Consider the following 8,675-nt stretch of genomic DNA (forward strand, 5'->3'; position numbering starts at 1 on the left):
GGCAATGGAGGTTCATTATAGAAAATTTAGAAAACACAGAAAGGTTTATAGGAAATTTAAATTACTCAGATTCCCTTTAGATCCTTTATTCTATTTATCCTTGTTTGGGCTCACTTCATACATTATTGCATGTTATTATAACACCCACTCTGCCAAATAATACCTTAAGTCAGCTGACTCACAAATTAGCCCATTTTACTTTTACTGTATTGCTGGCCACGTTATTCATACTTTTGGTGGTAGGAGGTGAATCTGCTTAGAATGTGATCAGCTTTCAGTGAGCCACTCATTCCTTATTTCTCTTGGCATAGCTAAGCAGGAGGAGATAGCAGATGGCTATACCTCATCAGAGAGCTCTAACTTGGTTTACTACATAAAGCTACTCTACCAAAAACTGTTGTTCCAAGGACTTCCATTCTGTCAACCTTGTCTGAGACTTAGTATAAACAGCTTTATTACCAAGCTACTCATCTCATCACATTCTTGTCCTTAATCCAAGTGGAATCAACTTGCAAGGAGTGGGAGGTGGCAAACAGCCAAATAGTAATACTTCATGCACTGGGTGGTCACATCTATGTGACATCAAACAATTGGATATAACTTAAAAAGTTAGTTGAATCAAGTAAGCATTAATTAGATGAAAGGCCACGATGGCTTGACCTGTTCTCCAGTTAAAGCTGGTTGACCTAATCAAGCACATTTCCCATCTGGTTGGTTGTTTCTAGCCCATTAAAATAGTGGAAACTCTGTAATAGAATTCTCTCTTACCCCTTTTCTGGTCCATGCCATCTTTTCAGGTCAAGATAATTGATAGGTAGACCACAGACACAAACACAAGTTACCTTAAAAAAATACATGATATATTTATTGTTTGTTTGTTGCTTGGGTTTCTCTGGAGTGGTTTGTAAAAACCCTGCTATCTCATCTCTTTTCCACTTTGGATTTGCTGTAGGCAAGCAATAGTGGATCTTTTTCAAAGAGGTGCTGAAAATAGAGGTGCCCATTAATCTATATTCTCACTTTGGCTCACTGAAAATTAGATTGGCTCCAGGAGCCATTAAGAATTTTTCAAAGGTGACCTAATTCTAACCAAATAAATATGCACATAGAATCATAGAGTTGGAAGGACCTTGGAGATCATCACCTTGCTGAAATGTGAAAAAGGATATTGGGGTCCAGAGAAGAGAAGTCATCTTTTTATGATCACCATCTAGTTAGTAGAAGAACTGCTCTTACCAAAGTCAAAAAGAAATCTCAATTATTAAGAACAACACTTGACCTTAGGAACAGTTCTTCTAGAGGACCTGGGCTAAGACCTCTAACCATGTATATGGGCAAAAGCTTGGCAGAAATACTTCGGTTTACAATGTTTTGAGCTAGGTGACTATATTGACATAACAGTCCAGGGAGAGAGAGAGAGAGAGAGAGAGAAAAGATTGCAGATTCTGAAATCACCTCTACCATGCAGACAGAACCTCATCCATAGCCATAAATATTCCTAAGTTGATTTGGCCCGTGTATAGAAAACAAAACCTCCAATTCTTCCCAATCCTATGGATTCATTTGTAGTTTATAGCACATGGCCTTACTCCCATTTACAGAATTAGTCTCAAAAATATCTGAGGAGAGGCTTGACTTCAGAGGACATCTTAGGAATATTTTCGCTGTGCCCATCATCCAAATAATAGCTCTAGTATATAGTGAGGGATGTCAGAGGAGAACCAAGCCCACAGACTTCAAAGCAAGATAAGGACTAATTCAGATTACTGTTATTGACAACACCCTTATCCTCCAGAACCATGAAATCTGAGTTGTGGGCAGAGTTGTGTACCCAGTGTGTATAGACTAGCCAAAGAGAGACTTTGCTCCTGTGCTCACTGACTTCAGCTGCTTCAGGGGTGATTGAACCCATCATGCAGAATAGTCCCAGGTGAACCTCTCACGACCATGCCTTCCCGGAATGAGAGATCAAAGGAAAAGCAATGCAATTGCTGGGAGCCCTCTAGGGGGCTAGCTGATGGAGCTAGGTTCTTTACAAGTGGCAGTGTGGTTAAGAAGCAAGACATGCTTATTTTTTTTGGTATTACTTGGTCCACGAGCAACCAGAGTAAATTCATTGGGATGGTTGTGATTCTGTAGAATCTGTCCCATTGGTCAGATTTGGGTTGACTTAGTTACTGTCCTACAGGACAAACATTAACATGGAATATCCTCATTTATGCCTATAATTTGAAAATGCAACATTACTTTAATGGTTTATAGTGATAGTATTCCAAAAGAGTGTCATAAGGTGGTTATGTTACTCCAGAGAAGTAATTTTTTCCCTCTGTGTGTATCTCTGTCTGTATTTCAGTGTACTTTTCTGGGATTAAAGTTCAGGTCTTGTTCCAAAAATTTTAATGTTTGTAGATTTTTATAAATTCCTTAGTGAAGTTCTAACTCAACTTTCTCTATCCTTCTTACAGTTTATGCTCTAGCCCAAAACTATTACTTGCTCTTTCCCCTGACCTTTTCTGATTCCATGCCTTTATTCATGCTTTTCCCTCTATCTAAAATTTCTCCCCTGCCTCCCACCACCACAGGCCCAAATTCTACCCATCCTTGAAAATCCAGTCAAATATTACTTTCTCCATAAAGCTTTCCTTGTTCTCTCTAGTGATATGTCCCTATTTCTGAATTTCTATAATAATTTTACCTATACTTCTTTAATGTTTATATAATACTTACTTGTTTTATATAGCTGTTTGTGTACTTGTCTCTCTCATATTTTGATCTAGAGAAAATAATAAATGTTACAGCCTCTTGAGGGCAAGAATCATGTTTGAGTCATCTTTGTACTACTCTGCACAGTGCCAGACACATATAAAAGGCACTCAATAAATATTTGTTAAATAAATGAATGTTTCTATGTCTCTCTGTGTACTTCTCTCTGTACATTTTTATCTTTTCCCTTTTTACTTTAATGTTTTTCTTCCCATACAGCTGTCTATCTCCTATCACCCTTTTCTATCTCTATTTATAGATATGTAAAATGATATATTTATATAATTCAGTTAACCATTATTTAAAAAATATATTTTATATATGTCATGTTTATTAAATTGAAGTTAAATATATTACTTCTAATCTGAAAAGCAGTAGTGTTTTCATATTCTCATAAAATTCCAAGGAGATAAATTAAGTCACATTTTTATTTTTTAAATTATTTATTTATTTTTTTAAAAAAGATTTTATTTATTTATTTGACAGAGAGACAGCCAGAGAGAGAGGGAACACAAGCAGGGGGAGTGGGAGAGGAAGAAGCAGGCTCACAGTGGAAGAGCCTGATGCGGGGCTCAATCCCATAACGTTGGGATCACGCCCTGAGCCGAAGGCAGACGCTTAACAACTGAGCCACCCAGGCGCCCCTAAGTCACATTTTTATTATACCATTATTGGTTAACTATTTTTTCTTGATGGTTACTTACCTTTGATAGCATAAATATTCCCCATTCATGCATTGAATTCTATTTTTTAATTTTTTGAGGAACCTCTGTACTATTTTCCACAGTGACTGGATTAATTTGCATCCTCACCAGCAGTGCATGAGGGTTCCTTTTTCTTCACATCTTCACCAACACTTGTTATTTCTTGTATTTTTGATGATTCATGCAATGAAAATTATCCAGTTATTGTTTACTATGGTTTTCCCTTGGAGCATTGAGGGGAACCAATTTTAGGAATTATAATATTTAGCCAAGAGAAGTAGAGACAAAAGGAGCACTGGGTGTTATATGCAAACAATGAATCATGGACCACTACATCAAAAACTAATGATGCACTGTATCATGACTAACATAATGTAATAAAAAAATAAAGGACTAACAGGGGCCATGATAGCTCTCTTCGTATATGTGAAAGGATACCATGGGGAGCAGGGTTTTGCTTTGTTTTATGGGACCTCAAGAGATAGAACTGAATCAAGTGATGAAAGTTGGAGATAAAAGGTCAACATAAGGAAGAACTTTCTAGTAATCAGAAATGTCCCAAAATGAATGTTTGGTTCTCAAAGATAGTGAACTCTCTGTTATTGTGGGTATTCAGACAAAGGCTGAATGGTCATGTTGTGAGGAAGAGTAGATGATATTTCTAGCATTGCATGGGGGATTGGGATAAATGATCTTTTGATATTCCTTCCCACTTGAGTCTTTGGTTCCATGGTTTTCTAACATGCCTCCTTAAAATAGACTTAAACAGTATTCAAATGTTAAGAACACATGAAAACAGATCAATTCAAATTAAAAGCAGACAAGAAGTAATGAGAAGCAGAATTAGAAGCTTTAGATAGCCTCATGACAAATCATTGTATTTGACCACTAAATTTTACTCTTGAGTTTCTTGGCAGTTAAGGTAGAAAGGGAGGAAAACAATAAAATTGAGTCACGTGGTTCTCTGTCAAGTAAAAAAGTAAAGTGACTATGAGTTCATCTGCCTAGACAGATTTTTTTCCCTGCCACTGAATTCTAGGAGGCATTTATCATGTAATTCCTTATATAATAGAAAGTGTTTATTATAATGGACAATGTGGTTTTATAAAAGATATAGACATAGTCTTTAAATGGAAATGTCTTTGCTTCCCCTTCAAAAAAAAAAAAAGGCTGTAAAATGTCCCATCTTAAGCCAGTAGGAGTCTTTTCCTCTTAGAAAGCTAAGGTATTATGGCTAAAGTAAATTGCTTTCTGTTAATCTGGCTTAATACAGAGACCTGGCACAGAGAACCTAGAAGAATGGACAGTTAACATGATCCTTATCTGCTCTCAATTATCTCCTGTATCAAGTTATCCTTTGGATCACAGACAATTTATTGTTGAATTCTCTGAGGAACATATAAAAAAATAGAGATGGGAGTCTAAGGATTTGTGGTCTCTGCCAGTTACTTGCTGGCAAAGGACAGTAGAAATATGCATTCGGGTCCTACCTACCTCATAGGGATGCCATGAAGATGGAAGAAGAGAAAATTGATGTCAAAGCACTGGAGAAAGTTACAATTTCTAGCCAAATGTCAGGGATGAGGGATAGTGCTATTGCCACCAGACTGCATCTCACCAAGGCCTAAGCCTCAGGGAGGGCTTTGATGGTTAGCTACTGGGAAAAGCCAATTTGTCAGATCTGCTATGAAGTGTCATTGCATATCTACAGGGGTAAGGCATTCAATCTCAGAGAAAGATGATTTTATGAAATTAATGAACTTTTAATGGAGTAACGACCCTTGTTGACCAGTATCAGAGTAGTGTCTTGGTCAAAGACTTACTCTAGCCACCAAAAGAAATTTCAAAATAATTCATATCCTTGCAGTAACCAAAAACCATGAAGGGGATTCAGAAAAACTCATTGAAATCCCACTTTGTCTCCTGTTTTTTTTTTTTCCATCATATTCCACAGGTCTCTAGTGTCTGTCTCTTCAACTCATCACCCTCTCCAACTTTTCCTGGACCTCCAGGCAGAACGATTCTCTCTTCTCAATATTGCCTTTGCTCCAAGCACTTTATTATGTATATTGACTTAGAATTCAGCTTAAATCCTTTCCCTCTGCCTCTCATGTATTCCTGCTCTTTCTCTTCTTGATTCTTCATCATAAAAGGCTGAAAATCAATTTGCCAAACACAGGAGGAAGAGGTTGGAGTGGTAAAAATCTGAGAAAACAAAAGCCAATCTCTGATAGAGGAGAAAGTTGTTAACATATACACATTAATAATTTTCACCCCATCACACCATGATATGGAAGTTTAGTCAGTTCTTCATTATGGACAGTTGGATTACAAGAATCACTCAATTTTACTCCCATTTGCTATTAACCCAATTTCTCTTCTACTCCAATTTATAGAATAGGCTTTCCCACAAGAGTTGGAAGCAAAAATATTTGGAAACAGTAGATATAGCAAAAACCTGCTGATGGATGTGGTCAGAAAAGGAGCAAGCTTGGTGGAAGGGCTGAAGCCCCTCTTGAACTAGTTCTATACATCAGTCTGAGAGATGCCATCTTCAACATACAGAGAGGGCAGAGGGGCTGGCTTAACTTTCCAATGCTTTCCATACCTGCACTTTGCAATGCAGCTTCGATATTTGGCTTGTGGTGTGAAGTCCCTAAGCATTAGGAATGCCTCTTGAAACAAAAATCCAACCCAAAATTCTAAAGCCAAATGTAAATATTTCAGTAACCCATCATCCATTCTTTTCTATTAACAAAAAATTTGGCTAAGAGATAGAAAATTGAATTGAAAATTCTTTAAAGTCATGAAGAAAACATTTTTATCCTTTCATTTATGGCCCTAATACTAGCTGTAGAAGTAAAGAAATGCCAGCCTTTATGTATTATAGAAAAGGTAAAGTCTAAATTTAGTATGCTAAATTTCTAGATCTCTTCAAGATTATTCCCAGATTAACAAAGTAAATCACTTCAGTATTCATTCTAACCTTACTAAATTTCTAGATCTCTTCAAGATTATTCCCAGATTAACAAAGTAAATCACTTCAGTATTCATTCTAACCTTACTATCTCGTGTAAATCATGGGATTTTGACACCAGATGAGATTTGCACTCTGATTGTAGATACGGCGAGTAGTAGATGGCATAAATATAGCAATGAGAATAACTCAGTGATTCATAGCAATGTTGGCATACTGTTTCAAGAATTTAGCAAAGGCTCTTGCATGTATTGATAAAAATGCAGGTCATGCTTAATGGTTGATGACTATGATATATATTCTTTATCATCTACCCATATATCCCACCTACAGGACCCCAAATAAACAGCTTTTGTACCTTCATCCTTTTTCTGTCCCCAATAAATAGATTTATAGAATTTTAAAGCTGGAAGGGACCTCAACTATCATTTAGTTCAACTTTCTTATTTCACAGACTGGGAAACTAATCCCAGAGAAGAAATTATCCTCTCCAACTTTGCACGGCTGGTTAGTGGCAGAGCTGGGACAAGAACTTCTTTTCTATTTCAGGTGCATAGTTATTATTAAATTTAAACATTGGCTATCGGCAGAGTATCTGCTACTAAAAAGGTACCAAGTGTCCATAATAACTCTTGTTCTTCAGTTCAATATATTCTGACCCCTTTTTATTATGAAGCCAATGAATCATTAGTGATTAATTGGGTCTTCATGTGGCAATATAATTTTTAGCCTGTTGCATGATTTTGCATTTTCTCCCTTCCTCTTTGGCACTGACTGAAAAAGCTACACAAACTATTTTTTGGACGAGCTCAGTTGGTTAGTTATATCACATCAGTAGAAAGGAAAGGCCTCAATTTTTGATTATTTAGTCTATACTCTTAAGAATTTCCTGACTTATACTTTCTAAATGGACTTAGTCTTTAGACTTTACAAGGAAGTAAATCATGCTTATGTGAATAATATATTTATTCAGCTTTCTTCTTCCCCATGGGAGAAGGATCTGAAATTACCAATCTATGGATCAGTTTAGGATCACATATTGACTGGTTAGTTTCCAAATCCTCTGACCTAAATCTTCTGACCGTGAAAAGTTACAACTAGATTGAGAATCTGCTAAGAGTTGCCATATCTTCTAGGTAATAGTTTTTCAGTTTAACTTCTTAAAATAATGCTTTCATGATATCGGGGTGCCTGGGTGGCTCAGTCGTTAAGTGTCTGCCTTCGGCTCAGGGCATGATCCTGGCATTCTGGGATCGAGCCCCACATCAGGCTCCTCTGCTGGGAGTCTGCTTCTTCCTCTCCCACTCCTCCTGCCTGTGTTCCCTCTCTCACTGGCTGTCTCTCTCTCTCTGTCAAATAAATAAACAAAATCTTTTAAAAAAATGCTTTCATGATATTAAGTTAATGATTTCAAAATTCTATCTTGTACTTTTGTCAGTGAGTGCTAACTCATTTATGACCCTCACTAGAGTGGTATTCTCTATCTTGGGAAAAAGAGAATTGAATTTATTCAAAGTCAGTTATAGGCAGCGGTGACATTAAGTTCAGTGGAACTGCAAATCTGACCTGTGCTCCCTGTCCCTCTCTCTGGTCAGTGGCATAGAGATAAGCTTAGCTTCCAAAGGACTCTTTAATATATTGACTGTTAACCGATGTAACAGACTATTACCCAGAGGTCTGATATACCATCCACCTATCTGACTACAATAGAACAATTTGGAATAAGCTATCTTCTAGAGTCTGTCCAAAGTCTTTCTCATTAAAGTAACTCATTGGTTAATCTATATCCTGTGACATCAGCTGGGTATTCATACAGCCTGGCAATCCTGGGCATGTGCTTGGAAGTTTCTCCAGTCATTTTTTATTACAGTGTCAAAGAGGTAGTGCCAGATGGGTAATAGTTGGCATTTCTTTTCTGCTTCTCTTCCAATCCATTTCTGAGCCAAGGAATCAAGGTAAGGTTGACAAATATGGCAAAGAAATCTGGCAAATACCCTTTTAATCAGATCCACAGAAGCAGCCAAACCAGATAAATGGTCTCCAAAGTGGATTTTTATTTGTGGTAGGGGTGCTGAAATTATCTTGGCTGTCTACTTATGAGAAATCAAGTCACTGTGGAATTTTCAAGACTTACTTCCTCTTTAGCTGATCATCCTTGGAGTAAACATCAACTGTGGCTATTAATTCCAGGCATCATTAGTTTTCTGAAGAGACAGTTAACAACATTTTCA

The sequence above is a fragment of the Ursus maritimus genome, assembly GCF_017311325.1.
Source record: "Ursus maritimus isolate PB19 chromosome X unlocalized genomic scaffold, ASM1731132v1 scaffold_X1, whole genome shotgun sequence".
NCBI lineage: Eukaryota > Metazoa > Chordata > Mammalia > Carnivora > Ursidae > Ursus > Ursus maritimus.